The 21,434-nt window shown below is 42.0% G+C and overlaps 1 protein-coding gene across 1 annotated transcript in view; it reads right to left on the bottom strand.

The window, feature by feature from the left end:
- KIF26B (kinesin family member 26B) overlaps nucleotides 1-21,434 on the bottom strand; it is a 763,222-nt gene that overhangs the window by 411,337 nt on the left and 330,451 nt on the right. The window lies entirely within an intron of this gene.

Here is a 21,434-nt window from a genome sequence, read left to right as displayed (position 1 = left end):
AAAAGGAACCGTTAGCCTCTTCTTACTAGTGTAGGTCACTTCATACCCTGGAAACTAAACTTAAACTGTCACCATGAATGTGACAGTTTTGACAGAACATCATAGCCCATAAGTCAGAACTAATATACAAGAAGGACCTTTTCATTTATGCACTGAAAGATTATCTATTGCTCATCAGGCACAAAGACAATATCATTGGCGCTCTCCTATTTACTCCAACTACAGTTATTATTGTTGTTTCTGCTTAGTAGACTAGTGTATTGATTCTAAATATGTTTACTTGGAAATAAGTCCTATTGATTTCAGTAAACTGAATTTCTAAGTAAATCTGATTTGAAGCAAAGTGTTGATAATAATAGTATATGGTTGTTGAAATCTACTTGTTCCTGGTATATATTTGATGATCAATGACATTGTAGTCTTTTCTATATATCTATATTAGGTCAGCACAACTTGAGATTCACCAACCTGAATTTGCTCACAAATTACATATAACTACAGACAATTAAAAAAGCTTAATGTCAGGATACATTTACTTCAAGGCTAATTAATAAAACTATTAATGCATCTAAAGCATTAAGCCTATTTTTACAAGCTCACAATTTATGAAAATACATTGAAACAATTACAAATCATACAAAAACCCGAGTCACTTAAAGAGTCCACCCAAAAGGGCTGCTATAGTACAGCAGTGTTGACATCCAGACCTCTCCATAGAGATTTGCGGTTGCCTTTTTGGAGTAATTGACTAACTGTGTGTATATTCTTACTGAGCATTGGTTCCAGATTATTGAAGTATTTTGATCAGAGGAAGTTGACATCAAAACACGTAATTTCTACCTGGGAAATTTGTTATCAGTTATACTTCTTATTCATCTTTGAGTCTTCACTACACTGCAACATTTTTGTTTTGAGAGTTCTTCAACAATAACTTTGTGTCTCTACGGAGAGGTGTGTGTTAACACTGCTGTACTATAGCAGCCCTCTTGAGTGGATTCTTTAAGTGACTCAGTTTTTTGTATGATTTGTAATTGTTTCAATGTATTTTCATAAATTGTGAGCTTGTAAAAATAGGCTTAATGCTTTAAATGCATTCATAGCTTTATTAATTAGCCTTGAAATAAATGTATCTTGGCATTAAGCTTTTATAACTGTCTGTAGTTATTTGTTAGTCTTAAGAGACTTCTTGAGAGATTTCACATCTCTTTTGAACACGGTTCTTTCTTGGTTTTCAACCATATTGTGTTCTTCCCATTTGGTTTGCACAAATTATATATGGCAGCTCACCGAAATCTTTTGTTAGCAAGTACAACATGTGGCTTCATTCCGTATGGTGAATCATAAATTGTGCAGCTTAGAAGGAGATTGAGACTGAGAAGGGCAGCAATGAAGGAGTTAGAGAAGATTCTTAAGTGTAAGGAGGTGTCCCTGACAACCAAGGTCAAGAAAATTCATTCTGAGTCCAGTGGCATCTTAAAGATCAACAAAGGTTTATTAAAAGTATGAGCTTTTGTGTGTACACGCACTTCTTCAGATTCATAGAAATGGAAGCTCACATAATATAGTTTGGAAACGGTCCACTATTAAAAGAAAAGAGCCAACACAGTAAAGAAATCAACAACAGATGCATCTTCACTAAACAAAATGCAAGCAAGCTAGCTTATCACAACTGCAAACATGACAATGGGCTAGATCCAGACTACACTGACAATTTCCACCAATTCCACCCTTGCTGCAGGCAGCCCCCATGATATTCCTTAGGATTCCCTATCTCCCAGGAGCAGAATTTATAGACCTCAGTGGTCTGCAGTGGACAGCAGGAGGCAGGAAGTTCCTATTTTGCTTATGGAAAATTCAGTTTGGATCCAGCCCATACTGTAAAAATAAATAAATAAATAAGAGCTTGAGCTTTTTACGAAGAGTCCATTAAAATTAGGACTTTAAAAACATATTTAGCTTTAACTGTATACTCTGTTAAATAACACATGCAAATGAATGAGGCAACAAGCAATCAGCATTCAAGTCCAATGTTAAAATAAAGAATCTGGCAATGATGATTAATGCTCCTCACAAAGAGTAAGCCACAGATTTTTGCAAATTAGGTTGAATATATTGTACTCTAGTGGCCAAGCTGATCCACAGGAGATATACCCATATTTTTCACATTATGGCAGATAAAACAGAACAATAATGCATACACACACACCCCTCACAGAGAGTTTTTTTATACAAGAGTTGCTCAGTCTTCCTTTATGGTTCTGAGAGCATGCTATAGTTCAAAAGGAAAATCAAATGAATAGTTTCCCCATTCCCTCAGTCGTGTGTTTTGCCAGCAGGCTTGTTCTTTGTGTCCAAAGACTTAGGATAGGTTAATGGGATAAGTTCTGTGTATGTCCTTTGTTAATATATTGGCAGGACATCACTGTCTGGCTCAGCATCAATAGGAAAAACATAACACAGTGTAATCTTTCATGTTACATAAAAAAAAAGTCCCAAGTGAACATGGACAACACACATGTTCTTCCCAAATTTTGTTCTGTCTTACAAAGTTTTAGAATGACCTTTCCTCCTCACTCTCTAGCTGGACAATAGCAATGATGGAGATATGTTTATTTTAAAATCTGTGGGTGGCTGAATATAATGAGAGGGATGTTTGGAATGCCACTAAACACCAGGAAACATGAGTTCTTGAGTTTTTTGTCCTGTAATTGAACAAAGCAGGAGTCAAGTTGCACCTTTAAGACCAACCAATTTGTATTTAGAATGTAAGCTTTTGTGTGCTCTTAAGCACACTTCATCAGACGAGGAATCCAGCACAGTGAGCAAAGCTATACATAGCTGAGCAGAGCCATACATAGCTGGTAGGCAGTGGCCCAGAATGCAACATGGTACAGATTTAAGAACCAATGACTGTGAAGTACAATTATCTGGTAGGCAGTGACAGAATAATAAAATTAACAAATTGAGCAACCCTTTGATCTGAATAGCATTAAATAAATTAAATAAATAAATAAATAAAATGTTATTGACATTTATCAGTACTAACACAATTTATATATTGTCTATAGAAGCAATATGGGAAGAATTGCTATGATTTTATAAGGAATCTGTCTCAATTGCTCTTAGACTCTGATTCATTTTGGCCTCTTACACTACCTCTGCTGAGATAACATAAGAGCCTCTCTGGTTCTGCTGAAGATGTTTGCCCATGCAATAACAAAGGTTTGGAACAGTCACTGTCACAACACCCCCATGTGGCTATATTTAGGTATATGCCTACATTTAGGAATACTCTCATTCAGCATCCAGTGATTTTAAGATTTTCTTAGAATACTAAGGTCAAGAAACTTATGATTCAGGGGATTCTCAGGCTTCTAACAAATAACTTAATTGTCACATTTTTTCCTAATCAGGACATGTGGACAGCATTTAAGTGGTATTTTTCTTTAGTACTTTTACCTGCATTATCTCAGTAACCCATAAAATAACCCTGCAAGGTAGGCCACTTTTATTAAGAAAACATTACAAGTAAAGCTTATAGAGCGTTGCCTAAGACATTTGACCTGGGAATTCTGAGTTCGTATTTATGCTTATAATTACTACACTGCACAACATCTCTCAACATGTCTAAATTAATATTATTTCACTTTAACAAAATTATTTTGTGGCTTTTCTAGCTAGAAGTTCTGATCCTTATCCTACAGCATTAGAGTGACAATGAGGTATGTATATACATATAAACTATTCTGGATTTATCATGAATCATCATAATGATCAGTTTCATTTCCCATAAGCTTTTGTATCTAAAAACGAATCTTCTGTTTTTACACAAAAATGTTCTGCATTTTTTTTTAATAATGAGGTTAGTGCTCAGATCAGACTTTGTGCTCATCTCTAAAAAAAAAGTAGGTAGCCTTATTTGCCCATAGCAAAACTCAAGAACAAAACTATGTAATACCTTTTATTAAGACCAATAAAAACAATTCCACATATTGTGCAAGCTTTTAATTTTTGTAACTCTTCATTAGGAGGGGCGGAAGAAAAAAACCTCGTCGTTCAGTCCATGGTGTTAAGGTCTCTCTCCCTGTATCCTCTAAAGGATGCAAAATTGATTTCACTGGCACAGTGGGGTATTCATTGGTATCAGACTGTGCTCCTGGAATACTGGGACAAAGAAACAAAAATGGAAGCTATCCAACTCAAAATATAACCAATAGATCAAATTTACCTTAGAACCCAAACTATGCATACTAGAATGCCAACTGTTAATTTGTACTATTTACATCACAAAGGAAAAGTACTCTGCCCACTCTAGTCAATTTCAACAGACCAATTCAATGCGGGAGCAAAAAGAAACCAGGACTATTTCTGTGTATCTACAATATTTATTTATTTATTATTAATATTTGCATTGATATCCCATCTTTCTGCTATTCTGAAACTGAGCATAGTTTACACAGGATTCCCACGAAGACTCCCACCCACAGGAGTCTCCACAAGGCAGAACATTCCTATAAGGAAGTAGGTTGACAAACCCCACAACATTTCCCTGTAAAAATACTGGTTTGATGGCAAATAATAGAGAGACAGACAGACAGATATCATAAATAATAATTCCCTAATGGACTGTGGCACGCTGCATCAGTGATTGGCCCATAAACCACCAGTAAAGTTCTCTTGCATTCTATTGGCTGAGTCTGCTCCTCTTTCCCACCTGCGGAGCCGCTAGGGAAGCTGCTAGGCAGTGGCTGTTGCTAGGCAACCATGCTTGATTCTGTCAGTAAAAGGCAACTGAACTTGGCTCTTTCAGTTAATAAGAGAGGAGAGGAGGGCCTTTCCAGGCCTATTTTGGCCTTTGAGGGAGAACTCATTGGACCCAGTCCTGACTATGATTGCCAGCTCCAGGTTGGTGAAAATTCCTGGAGATTTTGTGGTGGAGTCTAAGGAAGCAACAGTTTGGGGAGGGGAGAAGTCCTGGCTGAATATAATGTCACAGTGTCCACCCTCCAAAGCAGTTATTTTCTCCAGGGGGAGACAGATCTGTTGACTGAAGAACATAAGAGAAGCCATGTTGGATCAGGCCAATGGCCCATCCAGTCCAACACTCTGTGTCATACAGTGGCCAAAATTTATATATATATATACACACACACACACACACACATATATGCACACCGTGGCTAATAGCCACTGATGGACCTCTACTCCATATTTTTATCTAACCCCCTCTTGAAGCTATCTATGCTTGTAGCCGCCACCACCTCCTGTGGCAGTGAATTCCACATGTTAATCACCCTTTGGACTGAATTGTGATATCAGGAGATCTTCAAGCTCCACCTGGAGGTCAGCTACCCTAGGCCTGGCAGCACCTTCTGTTGTGTCTTGATGCCACCTAACTGGCATGACTTAACTAAGCCTGGCTGCTTGCTCCTGTTCAGAAGCAGCCCCCCATGACAGCCAATGTGACTTAGCTATTGCTAATTCCAGGTTGGCAAATTCTTGGAGATTTGAGGGGTGGAGCCTGGAGAGGATGGGTTTGAGAAGGGGTGGGTCCTCAAACAGGTACAATGACATACACTACCCTCCAAACCAGCCATTCCCTCTGGGGAACTATTATTGCCAATATCCAGGTGAAGGCTGGAGATCACACAGAGTTACAACTGCTCTCTAGATGCACCATAATGCTGTGGGTAAGCAGGCAAAAAAGACTTCCCAAAAACATTGCACTTGGGGCAGATAACCAGCGTTAGAAGATCCTCATGTTTTCTCAAACCTTTCTCAGTCATGATTATTAGGAAATGAAGCTGAATCCCATGAAATGTTTTTTCAGAAGAGCATTATTATCTGCTCACAATTTAAGACTAGAGTTTTTGAAACTCATGGGAACAGAATGTGGCTCTAAGATGAAGTGTGTAATTTAAACTATTAGAAGACTCATTAATGTATATACTTTATTTTCCACAGTTTGCAATTTTATGCCTCACGAAAAGTGCCTGAAACATGTGAAGATACCATTGTCCAGGTCTTGTAAGGGTAAGTCACTCATATTTTGTGATAAGATGATCTTTGTGCAAAAATATCTTTAGCACGTATATTTCTCATGTTTAACCTGAATTTTATTCATTTTCCCTTTCGGCCTCTCTTGCTCTCTCTCTGTAGAAGACAAGATAGTTTCATATACTGTAAGACAGTTATTTAGCAGAAAAATGCAAATGTGCAAAATGTTTTCTGCTGCTAAATTGAATTTTAGTAGGCCTTGTGCTGAAATATTAAGTAATCCAGTATTGAATCTGAGAAGAGGCAGTGAGCCAACTAAGGGCAGTGTCCCTTACCCCAGGGAAGCGTGGCAGTCAATCAGGACTAAATGGATAACTGTATTGAAGGCTGTTGGTATATCCAAAAGGATCAAGAGGGTAGGCATGCCTTTATCCAGACATAAACAGAGGTCATCAACCAAAGCAACCAGTGCTGTTTTGGTCACAAAGCCAAGCCTGAAGCCTGATTGAAAAGGGTCCAGTACAGGTGTCTCATCCAGGAAAACCTGAAGCTTCTCAGCCACTTTCAGAGGGTTGATATCAGGGAGGAGAGATCTTCCTGACAAGACCTGAATTGTGGGGTCTCACAGTGTTCAATCCTCTCTCTGATGCTATTCAGCATATATAAGCACCCTCTTGCTAAGCTTGCTAAGACCAGCTCCCCTGGAGGTGTGGGGGTAGTGAATGTCTTCACTTGGGTGGGTGGGAAGACAGCAAGGGCCTCTTTCTAGACCCTGTTGTATTTTTCCTCACAACAGGCCTTATTCCTAGTATTATTATAATTGACTAGACACATTGGGAATAATGTGAGCCACAGCAGTGCCCATTGCCTTAGTGTCTCACCTCTGTCCCTTGCATAAAGAATTAGCTCTGTTTACTAAGCAAAATAGTTTAGTATGTTGCAGTTTGGCACAACTGCCAGAACTGAGTAACTTTGACTTTAGAATCTTTTCAAAATTCTGGACAGTTTTTTCCTGTTATGGATGACTGAGGAAAATGGGTTGGCCCAACCATCTTTTTTGTTGAATTTTGCCCCATTCTCACCTTTACTACTGCCCTTGTCCTACACAGCTTTTGCCCATGTAAGTCTCATAATCCCCAGCATAGCTTTTTGGTAATCAAAGGAAGACACAAAGGCTGGGCACAGGCTGGCTCATGAACTAAAGTTTGTGATGAATTTTGGCAGGTTCAAAATTTGCAAACTGAGGTTTGTGGAAAGTCAACTGGCACAAACTTTCCACAAACTTTCAAGTTGTTTGTGGTAGTTTGTGGTGCTTCATGCATGGATACATTTCCAGACACTGTCTCCACTCAATAGTTTCCTTGTGCATTTGATGTGAGCAGTTTGCATTTTTGAACTTGGGCCTGACATTTCTTCCAAAAGCACTCCCCTAGGGGCATCTTCTTTGGGGGGGGGGGGCAAAACTCAGACCCCCAAAGTCCAATCTTCATATAGCTTGGAGGGCACGTAGAAGAAAGAGCATCAGTGGAGGTCCACTGAGAGTTTGATGTCTCTAGTTTGCATAGGGTCCATCCTATACATTCCTGAACCTCCTGAACCTGTGCCTGTCATTTTCCCAGAAAGCACTTTCTTGGGGACACCTTCTTTGGGAGACTGTAATTCAGACCACATATATGAAATCCTCACCAAATTTGGAAGGCAGGTAGAGGAGAGTCAGCTAGAGAACCTCTAGCATGCTGGGTGTGTGTGTGTTCTACCATGTCACAAACCAAACCAGTTGGTTTGGTGGCTAAAAGTCTGTGATGGTTCATGCTTTGCAAACTGGGAACACCATGACTGAACCAAGCCACATTTTCTCAGTTCATGGCCATTCTTAGAGGAAAAGTGGGTTGGATCCAACCCAATATTTATTCTTTTGTACAATTATTTTTTGTTGTAATAGTAGTTACCTCTTAAAGTTGTTACTTTTAAAAATCATTTTATATGGTTGTTTGATTTAGATGACAATGAGCAGACATCAGTCATTCCAACAATTAAAAATATATATATTCAATACAAATCTCTATGATTAGCTGTTTTATAAATGCTTCAATGGGATATTACTTATCTAGAACCACTGATATATGAGAGGCTCAAAAATTAATTGCATAAAAAACCACCCACAACCACCAGTATCCCTCCCTGTAGAGGCACCATCATCACACATTCACCAGCCAGGTGCCTTGAGAACTGCCACAATGCCTGGTAAAACTTTTGCCTGTACTCTTTGTTATAATTAAATATTTCATTTATCCACAAGTAAGCAGGCAACTGGCAGTCAGAACACTGTATGAAGTTGAGATCTTACTATAACTGCTGCCACATCATAAGAAGCAATCTGTAAGCCACTGACCTTTCACTTTCCCACTGACAGGAACGGCACCAGAAGCTATCCAAGTGTGTCAGTGTGCAGCTTCTGCTTAAATGGCATTTCTGAGCTAGAGAACAGTCTTCTTGTAATCTCCAGAAAGACAGTAACCAATATAAAGAACTAGTACCTCTTCATATGGGCACACTTTAAACTGTGTCATTAGTCTTTATTTAAAAGATATATGACAAACTATTACTGTAGAGAGAGTGGCAGGAAGAAAATTACTGTTCAAAATCATATCATGAAAAGGCAGCAGAGAACAAGGGGATTTTATTCTCAACATTTTTCTGCATTAACTTTAAAGTTAATTCACTTTTTCCTAAGTGCGGGGGGGGGGGGCAGGATTCCTCATCTCTTATACACAGAAATACCATTTTATTACAAAATAGAAAATTGCTGGAGCTTTGATTGCATGACTGAGTATCCAATACTGCCAAACACACTAAATGGGGGCCTCAAAATTCTTCACCACCACCATCCTGCCTTCGCAATAATCAAGACTTATTTGTTTACTTGCTACATTTTACCCTGTCTTTCTTCTCAATGTGAACCCAAAGTGGCTTACATCATCTGTCCTCCATTTTATTCCCATTATACAACCTGTGATATAGGTTAGGCTGAGAGTATAATCTCCAAATGATTTGGGGCAAGTTGCTACCTCTCAGAATAATTATCCTCTTCCCTGACCTGGATAGCCCAAGTAAGCCCAATCTCATCAGATCATGTAAGCTAAGCATGGCCGATCCTGGAAAGCACTTGGAATGGAGACCTCCAAGGAATACCAGGGCCAGGACGCAGGGGCACCCAATAGCAAGCCATCTCACTGAACGTCCAATCCCACTAGGAGTCACCAGAAGTCAACCATGACTTCCAGGCACACGTGTGCAGGCACGCGCGCATACATACACACACAAAAAAGGGATAAACATCCTCTCCGATTTTGTAAATATCAAATGGAAGCAGGAAATATAGCCCTCAGTCCCTCAAAACAATGTACATATATTTGGAGGTTCTAGCTGGGGAGTACAGCTACTGCATACCCTTGACTGAAGAATGGTATGCTCCTTCCATCTGGGATAGTTGTCCCCTTCCACCAAGCACATAGCTTTTGGAAGGATGCACACGGAGCACTGTGGGAGGCCAAGGACACCTGCCTAACCAGCCAGATCAGCCCTGGCAATTAATGAGGTGAGAGATGTTTCAGCTAGATTGCCCTCACATTCAGAATACAGAAGTAAAAAACAAGATTATCTGTCCTTTTTGCAAGACAGTAGCTCTTCAGTCCATGCAACAATGGATAAGGACTCTGATAAACCTGGGACAGCACAGGAGGAAATGGAAGAAAGATGCTAAGTTTTCCAAGCATTAGCTGCCCCCTGGTCAAGCAATTAAGCAAATTGTTGTCTGGGGGGGATAAGACTCTGTGGCTGTAATCTCTACATCATGTGAGTATACTACAGATCAAATCAGTAGAGATCTAGCACATATGACAGTTACATTTTTCATTTTACTTTATCAGATTTTAAAAATGCAAATATATTTCATACTCCCAATTACAGAAAGTAACAAAGAGGTATTGTAATAATAATCATCTTTATCTGATCTCATCAGATCTTGGAAGCTAAGCAGGATTGGCCCTGACTAGTATTGGGATGGGAGACCTCCAAGGAATACCATGGGCATGGCACAGAGGCAGGCAATGGCAAACCATCTCTGAAACATCTCTAGCCTTTTCAAAAAATCTGATTTGCCACCTAGTGGTGCATAACACCAAAAGAGCTAGAATTTCTGGCTGTCAGACAATCTTAGAATCTCCAGGCTATAATACACACACTATTCATTATAATAACATATGGACCAAAAGAACCATTCCTATTTTTACAATTGTACAATTACTCTAAAAATTTAGACAGAGAGAGAGAGGGGGGGGTATAATTATCTCATAGACAGTTTTTTTTCACACACAATTTTTGTTAATATTACAATATAATCCCCACAATATACAAAGAGGAAGGATTACAATTGTAACACATATATTCAATGTTCTGATTTCAATAAGATCCTTATAAATTCTAATTAAGCCTGTCGGGGGAGGGTGGGATATAAATCTGATAAATAAAATAAAATATAAATCAATAAATAAAAATTAAGTTCAAGAAGGTCCATAAAGTCCGAAAGAGAACCCAGAAATTTAATCTTTGTTTTAATAATTATCTTCCACATTTGGACTGTAACCATCTGCAATCTGAGCAAGAAATAATACAGCAGATTAAAATACTGCATAGGTTCTTCATTTTCGCGTCCTTTGGATTAATTTCAGATTGCAGTCCATATGTGGAAGATAATTGTAAAATTAGCTTATAGGAACTGTTCTTTTGGTCCATATGATATTACACACACTGCCATAAGATGATTATAATGATAATCTGAAATGTTTTATTAGAGTAGTGTCTAAATGATCAAAAATGGAACAGAAAGGAATAAAAGGGTTATTCAGTCTCACGATAGCCATAAATTGTGTCCCCATACTACTCCAAACTTTTATGTTATTAACATCTTGGGGGAGGCAGGAGTTTCTACAAATGACCCTTTCTCGTTCTCTGCTCAAATGCCTTGTTGGGTTCATACAAAGCAACTAAATACATACATAAACAAGCCTGCAAATAAACAATGAATATAATCCAAGAAAACTACATCCACAACAGCCTAATGAAGTTTAGAACACTTCTCCATAATTTAAGTCCCAATTTTTTTCTTCTCTCTTTGTATAATACAAATTCAGTGTATAGCTGATTTGGTCATTTGCATTTTCCAGTTCATTACAAAGAAAGAATGAGGACTCTTCCACGACTGAAACACTAAATGTTGTGCTATCAGCTCAGCTTTGGAATCCAGTCTGCCTCATGCAGCTATGATTTCCAGTATTAATGCTATAATATATAGGCATTTAGAGCTTAGTTTCAAGATCAATTCCAACCTCACTACAGGTTCCAAAGTGGAATAGTATATAAATTTAAAGCTAAACGATCTAGAGTTTGTGATATATAATGCTAAAGCATTTTCTTACTCCCCCTAAACTGTTTGTTCTGCCCTAGCTACCATAACGAATTATATATAACTGCTACGTTATAACAATGGTTATGCTATTTTCAGCCAAAATGCTGCTTCAATGTATTTTCTCTTCTTTTTCTCCACCATAACCTTGTGACAACCTAATTTACCAACACTGATCAATATATAATAATAAAACAGCACCATATGACCATTTCACAACATATCACAAAGGCATCAAATTACACAGAAGCCAAAATGCCTTATTCTTTAAATACTGTCTAGAACAGGGGTGTCAAACATGTTGCCCAGGGGCCGAATCTGGCCCCTGAAGAGCTCCTGTGAGGCCCCCGAGCAACTGGCTATCATCTGCTTCCTTCTTCCTATCTCTTGCTCCCTTCTGCATAACAACTTGCCTTACAAGGCTTCCTCAATCACATAGGAGCTACACAGCAATTCCTCTATTTTCTCCATTGGCTGAGGCTCCTCCCCTGGGGAGGAAGGGGGGGAGGGAGAGCTTGTTTTTTTCAGGCTCTCTCAATCACACAGCAGAACTACTCATCCAAGCCTCTCTCCCTTCTATTGGCTGAGGCTCCTCACCCACCTGTCCCCTGGGGAAGGAAGGAAAGAGCTAGAGCTTCCTTTGCCCAGTTCCCTGGATCTCATGGGAGAAATACAAAGAAAGCATCTTTAAGACCAATGAGTGCTAACGTTTTAAGCATGCTTAAGTTTTGTGTTAAAAATATTTAATTGTGTTTATGTCCTTTATAAAGTTTATATCTCTGCTACCTAATTTTAAATAGGTACACACATGGCCCGGCCCAACCCGACTTGGCCTGGCCAACCAGGTCTCATTTATGTCAGATCCTACCCTCGTGTTTGATACCCCTACTAAAATAAAGATGTTTTCCAGCTTTTATGAAAAGACAAAAGGAATCTGGCTTTCTGCACCTCCTCAGGGGGTTAATTCCAGAATTAATATGCTGCTGCTAAGAAAGTAACTGTTCTTCTTTAAACTAGTTTACCAGGTAGCTTAACAAAAATGCCAACAAGGTCTTTAATGAGAAGATACATATGAGAAGGGATGGTCCTTCGGTATGAGTTCCAAGGCCATGAAAGGTTTTTAAAGTTAGAATGGATATCTTGAAGCAAAATAGTAACCAGTGTAACTAGTGCTGAACATGCTGTATGCATGCATACCAATGTGGCATAGTGGTTAGAGCAGGGGTGGTCAAACTTGCTAAATGTAAGAGCCACAAAGAATAAATGTCAGATATTTGAGAGCCATGAGACATGAACGTCAGATGTTTTGAGAGCCACAAGATAGGAAGGAAGGAAAATCGACTGGGGAAAGGAGGGGGAAAGAAAGCAACTTTAACTTTAACTGCATTCTCCAAGCTGCCAGCTGGCTTGGCTTGGATAAGTGATTTAAAGAGAGAAATGCCTTTTCCAAGACGGCCAACGGGGCAGTGAGAGCTTAGAGAGCCACACAATATGTGTGAAAGAGCCACATGTGGCTCCCAAGCCACAGTTTGGCCACCCCTGGGTTAGAGTATCATACTATCTGGGTGACACAGATTTGAATCCCCACCACTCTCACATGAAATCCTGCAGGGTGACTGTTGTGTCTTGCATTTTGGTACCTGAATTTCCAACACAGCGCGACTAAGCGTGCTGAGGTGAGCCACAGAAAACTGTGGGTCACCTGACTGTAAGGGACTAAGGTAGATCGCCAATTAAGATCTGTGGCACAAACTAGAACCGGGCTGGATAGGACCATGCAAGGGAGTGGGTTGTTCCAGGTGAAAGCATATAAGCAGGGACCTGGCCCCACCATGTTGTCTTTGTGACGTGCTATGCAATAAAGTATGTTTGCTGTTGAACGTCTCTGAACCCAGTGCATTACACTGGCGATGATGGAATCCTGTTGAGCCAGCCTATTGATCAGCTGCACCGCAAGCCTGTGCAACGCTCCAGTGCTTTAATCGCGCACAGGGCCACGTATTGCAGTTGGGATCATGGCTGTTGTTCCAGGACACCAACTACCGGAGTTCAACCCTACCAGAACAGACCTGTAGGAGTCATGGGTGGACCGGCTCAAGTACTACATCGAGCTGCACAAGACGGAGGCAGTAGTAGACAAGAAGGTGCTCCTCCTGAGTTCGGGGGAGTCAAGACGCTCCAGCTGATGAAGCACCTCATCGCACCTACCACGTTCAAAGCTGCAACTTTTGAAGGCCTTATCAAGGTAGTGACCAACCATTTATCACCACAGCCGACCCGCCTTGTGCGCCAGCATGCGTTCTACACAAGGCAGCAGCGACAGGCTGAGTCTGTGGCAGACTACCTCTCTGAGCTCCATGGTCTAGTCCTGCGCTGTGACTTCATCAGGGACCTGGAGGAGATCCTGCTTGACCAATTCATGGTGAGCATCCGGGAGGAGAAGCTGTGCCGGAAGCTGCTTACCACTGATGACATAACCCTCATGAAAGCACTCCAACAGGCGACCGCTTTCAAACAGGTCCACAGCAGTCGCCCCACAACGAGTGCACACCAAGCCACCACCTCATCAGCTTCCAACAGCTCTGATGGGGAAGAAGCGCACCAGTTCTGCCGCCAGCCCCACTGCAGACTGTGACCTGTGGCTCAGCCATGAGCCAGAGAGAAGCAAACCACGACGAAGTGCACAAGCTGCGGGGACCCGCACTAGCATCACAACTGCCCATTCCAAAATGCAGACTGCCGGAACTGCAGGAAAATGGGCCACATCGCTCAAGCTTGCCGGGCCAAGTCCAACCAGAGGCGCCTGTCCATGCACCGTGACTCAGTCGTCGCACACACCACAGCCTCAGCCGGCGTCCAGGTACTGAACTTGCCCTGGGTCACTCCCGATAAAATCAAAGAATTAGTGCTTATCAACAGTGCCCCCTGTTTGATGGAACTGGACTTGGGCTCCTCCATATCCATAATCTCAAAGGAGACCCTCAAAAAGCTATGCCCCAATGGCAGCCCGATCCTACGGCCAGCCAGATTCATCTTGCAGGACTTTCAAAAGAACCCAGTGCAGATCAAGGGGTGGGGCCAAGTCCGGGTCAATTTAAACATTTTGACAGGGTGCTGGACATCCTGGTGGTGAGGCGCCAACTCACCAGTTTACTGGGTTTAGCCTGGTTCAAGCCACTGGGGATATTGTGGGGGTGAACCACATGCAACCCCACAATTTTGGCCATGTGCTCTAGGAGTTCCCCGAGGTATTCGATGGGGCTCTGGGCCGCCTATCTTGCTAGAGCTTAACCCCACAGTCCAACCCATAAGGCTAAAAGCACAGCAGGTCCCATTCACGTTAAAACCTAACATTGAGGCTGGACCGCCTCGTGGCACAGGGGGTATTAGAGCCACCATCCCACGTAGTTTGGGAGGCCTGTAAAGCCCAATGGGGACATCCGCATCTGCACGAACTACAAGTGCACCATAAATAAGCCTCCAGGATTACGCATACCCGGTGCCAGTGGTGAGCCATGTCCTAGCATCATTGGCTGGCTCTAAGATTTTCAGGAAGCTGGACCTAGCCCAGGCCTACGAACAACTTCCGGTGGATGAACAAACAACTGAGGCCCGCACAACAAAGGGGGCCCTAGGCCGCATCATTTACAAAAATTGGGACCACCACCTGGCTGCCTTCCTTTTTGGGAATAGGACTACCCCAAACCCCGCTACTGGCCATAGTCCGGCGGAATTATGAATGGGTAGGCACTTGATCACCCGGTTGGACAGACTGCACCCGGACCAAGCGCCTGACCTCTGCAACTTGCCCGAGACCCAGGAAGCTACAAGGAGTTTTTTCCTGGGGTATCCCGTATATGCAAAAAACTTTTCTAATGGACCTGAGTGGGTTCCGGCCCGGGTGCTGCAGGTTACCGGGTCTTGCTTGAACGAGGTATTGATGGCAGGAGGCCAACTCCTCCGTCATCACATAGACCAGTTGCATCGCTAGACATTACTGGACAAACAGGGGGAGCCCGTGGTACCAGGGAGCGGGGAGGTCATTGGGCTGCCACCAGCTGCTGTACCACAGACTCTGATCTTTCCAACACTGGAACTGGGCAGAGACTTGGCCCCATTCACACCAGAAAGGGAGAGTGAGGGAAATCAGCTTCTGCAACAATCGCCAGCCATTTCCCTTCCACCCTCACCCCACAGTGAGGAACCGACAGCTCCTATTGTAATTCCGCCAGACTCCATTTCCCCAGTCGAACCTTGGTGGTCCCTAAGGGAATGGCGGTCACCAGCACACCTTAAAGACTATGTGCCTTGAACTAGGGGGGGAGGAGTGTTGTGTCTTGCATTTCGATCCCTGAATTTCCAACACAGCGTGACTACACACGCTGAGGTGAGCCATGGGAAACCGTGGATCACCTGACTGTAAGCGACTAAGGTAGACCACCAATTAAAATTTGTGGCATGAACTTTAACCGGGCTGGATTGGACCGGGAAAGGGAGAGGGTTGTTTCAGGTGAAAGCATATAAGCGGGCAGTGGTGGGATTCAGCAGGTTCGCACCAGTTCTATGGAACCGTTACCTAATGTGCTATCAGTTCTATAGAACCGTTTGTTGGTCGGGCGCCTGCTGTTAACCGCCGCCTCCCCCTTCACCGCTGAGCAGCAGCAGGAGGAGGAAGGGGTCGCCTTTGCTTTCTGCGCCCCGATGAAGGTGAGGCTGGAGGAAACGGCGGGCTCCATAGGGCAGCAAGACCAGGCGCTTCGGGCGGGGGGGGGGAGGAGAGGGGCGAAGAGGCGACCGCAGTGAACTTTTGTCTCTTTCTTGGCACCCGCTGCCGGCCCTCCCCAGCCTGCTCCCGCAAGGCCACGTCACCTCGCGCTGACCCCTCGTGACATCAACGACATCACACCGTGTCGGTGCAGAATCCGAAAGAGAACTGGCCGTCGTGGCTCTTACTGGAAGTGGGGAGGGATGTTTCGGTAGCGATTGAAGCCCCCTTGGAAAGGCTGGCCCCAGAAGCGTCACGGTTTGCTTTTTACCATGACCACCCTTAAATCCTTGAGAAACTCCAGTGAATGCAGGATAGTTTGTAGGCAGGAACCGGCACAACACATACCAGGACGCGAAATACCACAAGAGTTGCATTTATCTAAATTCATTTAAGTCAGTTTGTTTAGAAGGGTGTAACTTTGCTTAGGGTGGCACTGCAAAATACCTAATTTACAGGTCATGCTGCTGATGTTAGGCTCAGTAGCTTTGTATCCAGAAGACAGGGCTGGATCGGGGAGGGGGGGCAGAGGGGGCAGCTGCCCCGGGTGCAAGAGCAAGAGGGGCAACACCAGCATCCTTTGCACGCATGTATTTGCACTCCAAACCATGATTTCACGGCTTGGATTACAGGCAGGCGCCCTACCCCCCAGCTTCCCTTTAAATGCTTTGGGGAAGAAGTGAGGGGATTCCCAGCATAAGCGCATGCAAGCTGCGAAACTGTGGCTTGGAGTGCAAACATACATGTCCCCCTCCCTTTTTCCCCAAAGCATTTAAATCCTTTGAGGGAGAAGAGGGGTTGCATGCATTTGCACTCAGTGGTGGGATTCAAATAAATTAACAACAGTTTAGTTGTCTTTACCTCTTTTACTGTTCTTATTGCAGTATTTAATGCGTGAATTATTAAACTACCTTTCAGTATATCTTTTGGTATAGTTAAAATGGTCATTAGGACATAGAACCTGTTGTTAATTTATTTGAATCCCACCACTGTAAGCGGGGACCTGGCCCTGCCATGTTGTCTTTGGGATGTGCTATGCAATAAAGTATGTTTGCTGTTGAACGTCTCCAAACCCAGTACATTACAGTGACCTCGGGCCAATCGCACAAACATAGCCTAAGATACTTCACAGGGTTATTGTGAGAGCCAGCACGCTGCAGTAAATATGTCTGATGGGATTGAGATTAGGCAATCTGCTAACACAGATTGCCACACATAGTGCTCATGGGTGCCACAGTGCCTATCTTGGTGCTCACCAAGTGTTTTTAGTTTCAACCAATTTATTGTAATATATTGTAATAACATATCTTCATTTGTCATTAAATGTTAGTACACATATATAAGATTTTCTCCACCCACCCCACCCCTTTTGTGACCCCCAGCAGTGCATGCCCCCTTATCAAACGTCCCTGTATTATTATATAATCTAATTTGTTATAAGGTAATACACTTTGTCTATTAGAAAATTTTTTTCCGAAAAACTCAAAAGTTATAATCTATCTTCATGATATTTCTTCTTAGTCATTAGGAATAAGAAGAAAAGGTTATAATCCAATAATCATGTCTTTTAAACTGTAATCCATACATCATTTCTTTAAAAATTAATCATTGTCAAAGATCACCAAATGTCCTTTAATGTTCCATTATTTTTCAATGTATTTTTGAAACTTTCCCCAGTTATTTTTAAATTCCTCTAAATCTTGTTCTTTTAAGATTCTCGTAAATTTGTCCATTTCACTCCAATGCTTAACTTTCAGAGTCCAATCCCATACTTCTGGTATTTTGTCTTGTTTCCATATTTGCGCATAAAATGTCCGTGCAGCTGAAAGCATATACCAAATTATTGTTCTATCTTGCTTTTGAATTTTTTCCATTTGTAATCCCAACAGGAAAGTATCTGGTGCCTTCTTAATATTATATCCCAAAACTTTTGTGATCTCCTGCTGAATCATTTGCCAGAATTGTTTTGCCTTTTTGCAAGTCCGCCACATATGGTAGAAAGATCCTTCACGACATTTACATTTCCAACATCTATCCGACAACTGATTGTTCATTTTTGCCAATTTCTTAGGTGTCATGTACTACCTATATAGCATTTTAAAGCAATTTTCTTTAATGTTATAACATGTAGAAATTTTCATAGAGTTCTTCCATAGGTGTTCCCACGACTCCATCTGTATATCCTTATTTAAATTTATCGCCCATTTTATCATTTGTGATTTAACTACTTCATCTTAATAATAATAATAATAATAATAACGTTTTATTTATATCCCGCCCTCCCCGCCGAGGCAGGCTCAGGGCGGCTAACAACATATCAATACAATAAATTATACAATAGGTATTAAAAACAGCATTTAACCTTAAAACATTCCAGTTTAAAATTAAACATTAAAGATTTCTGGTGCTATTCCATCAGTAGATATGATGGCGGATCTCACTTGAGGCGAATCCATCAATCGTTCAGTCAGACAAAAGCCATCCTAAAAAGGATGGTCTTGCAGGCCCTGCGGAACTGTTCCAGGCTCCGCAGGGCCCGCACTTCTTCCTGGAGCTGGTTCCATAGGTGTGGGGCTGCAATAGAGAAGGCTTGCATACGGGTGTTCTGTAGTTTTGCCTCCTTCAGCCCAGGGATAGTCACTTGGTTCTTCCCCGCTGACCTCAGGGCTCTCTGGGGTTCATATGGGGAGAGACGGTCCCTCAGGTAGGCAGGTCCTAGACCATATAGGGCTTTAAAGGTAATAACCAGCACTTTGTAATGACCCCGGTATGCGACCGGCAGCCAGTGCAGTCCGCGCAGCCCCAGCTGTATGTGCTCCCACTTTGGGAGCCCTAATAGTAGCCTAGCCGCCATGTTCTGCACTAGCTGCAGCTTCCGGGTTCGGCACAGAGGCAGCCCCATGTAGAGGGCATTACAGTAATCCAGTCTTGAGGTGACCATTGCATGAATCACTGTTGCTAGGTCCCGACACTCTAGGAAGGGAGCCAACTGCCTTGCCCGCCTCAGATGAAAGAACACTGACTTGGCAGTGGCTGCTATCTGGGCCTCCACTGATAGTGAAGGCTCCAGTAGAACTCCCAAGCTCCTGACCCGGTGCGCTGCTTTCAGCGGCACTCCGTCAAAAACCGGGAGAGGAATTTCCCTCCCCAGAGCGTTGCGACCCACGCAAAGGACCTCTGTCTTCATCGGATTCAGCTTCAGCCTGAGCCAACTTGCCACGACCTGCAATGCCAGGTCCAAGCCCATACCTTCGGGCAATCTGGGCAAGGGGGTGCATATAGATGTTAAATAACATTGGAGAGAGAACTGCTCCCTGAGGCACCCCACAATCTAGTGTGCGCCTCTGGGATAGCTCACTCCCAATTGCCACCCTTTGTCCCCGTCCCTTGAGGAAGGAGGAAAGCCATTGTAAGGCCGACCCCCTAACCCCTACGTCGGCGAGGCGGCGGGTCAGTAACTGATGGTCGACCGTATCAAATGCAGCCGACAAGTCTAACAGCATCAGCACCACCACACCACCTCGATCCAAATGCCGCTGGAGGTCATCTACCAAGGCGACCAGCACTGTCTCCGTCCCATGACCTGGACAAAAGCTAGACTGGCAAGGGTCAAGGACGGAAGCGTCATCCAGAAAGCGTCATCTTCCATAGACAATTTCAATAATAGTTTATATGTCCTTGAAATCAGCTTTTCACTTTCTCCACATAGCATTCTCTCCAGTTCTGTTTGTTCTTCTCTTATTCCATAGTTCTTAATATCCTGTTCAAGCAAGCTGTTTATTTGTTGCAGTTGAAACCAATTATATTTATATTGTATTTCTTTAGCTGTTTTTAATTCCACCTTTTTTCCTTGGATAATTAAAAGTTGTTTATATGCTAGCCACTTCTCTTCTTTAATATCTGAATACAATTTTATTATTTCTGTTGGTACGAACCAAAGCGGTTTCCTCTCATCACCATATATTTTATATTTTGAGCAGATATTTAACAGATTGTTTCTGATATAGTGATGTGAAAAGAAACCATCCATCTTATTTTTCCCACAGTACATATAAGCATGCCATCCAAAGACATTTCCATGTCCTTCTAATGTCAATAACTTTCTATTTGATAATGTCATCCATTCCTTAATCCACACTAGACAAACTGCATCATGATACAGCTTTAAGTTAGGCAGTTGGAATCCACCTCTTTCTTTCGCATCAATCAGAATTTTTATTTTAATTTTTTTCGCAGCCCTTACAAATTCTGAGTTTCCTTTGCCATCTATCAAATTGTTTATTGTCTTTCACTATTGGGATTGTTTGAAACAGGAACATAATTCTCAGTAAAAAATTCATCTTAATTGCAGAGATTCTACCCAGCATAGACAGGTTTAATTTGTTCCATTTAATCATAACTCCATCGATCTTGCGCCAAAGTTTTTCATAATTGTTTTTATATAAATCAATATTTTTCGTTGTTATTTCCACACCTAAATATTTTACTTCTGAAGTAATTTCACACTCTGTTAATCACTGTAGTTCTTCCTGTTTGCTCTTTATCATATTTTACACAAAATTTTTGATTTTTCTTTATTTATATAAAAACCTGCCAATTCTCCATATTCTTTTTTTTTTTTTTTTTTTTTTTTTGCAGTTGTGTAGCTCCCAAGAATATTTTTATACAGGCAAGTCAAAGACAAGCATGGAAGAGACTGGAGTTTATTCCTAAGACTCAATGGTATGGGTTGGGGTGACTGTAACTCTTTGGCTCCACACTTCCATAGACTTGTTTTAGAGACACGTTTACTGGGTGCAGCTCATTAAAGTTTCTACCATTTCATCAAATCACTTTCTAACACTCTTGAGACCTGATGCTGAGATTTTTTTTTTCCTTATATATTCATCATTTATTGAAATTAGTATATGTAACAAATCCATAGTAATAATAAATATTTAACAATTAAACAAGCAAAAAATTACGTAGTTCACAATTATCCACTCATCCAGCACCCTGTGACCCGTCACCCTTGTTGCCCATACTTATCTATCTCTGCCTATTGTATGCCTAATACTTGATATAGCTCTCTGGACCACCTTGGCCCCCACAGCCTAGAGGGAACTATGTTCAAATTCACATCCCGGACCCTGTAAATTATTGACAGCCGCCAAAAACGGTGCCCAAATGTCCTCGAATTGTTGTTGTTGCATCATTCGTCGGTAGACC

Source organism: Heteronotia binoei, chromosome 1 (genome assembly GCF_032191835.1).
Source record: "Heteronotia binoei isolate CCM8104 ecotype False Entrance Well chromosome 1, APGP_CSIRO_Hbin_v1, whole genome shotgun sequence".
Taxonomy (NCBI): Eukaryota; Metazoa; Chordata; class Lepidosauria; order Squamata; family Gekkonidae; genus Heteronotia; species Heteronotia binoei.
This window is presented reverse-complemented; position numbering and strand designations above follow the sequence as displayed.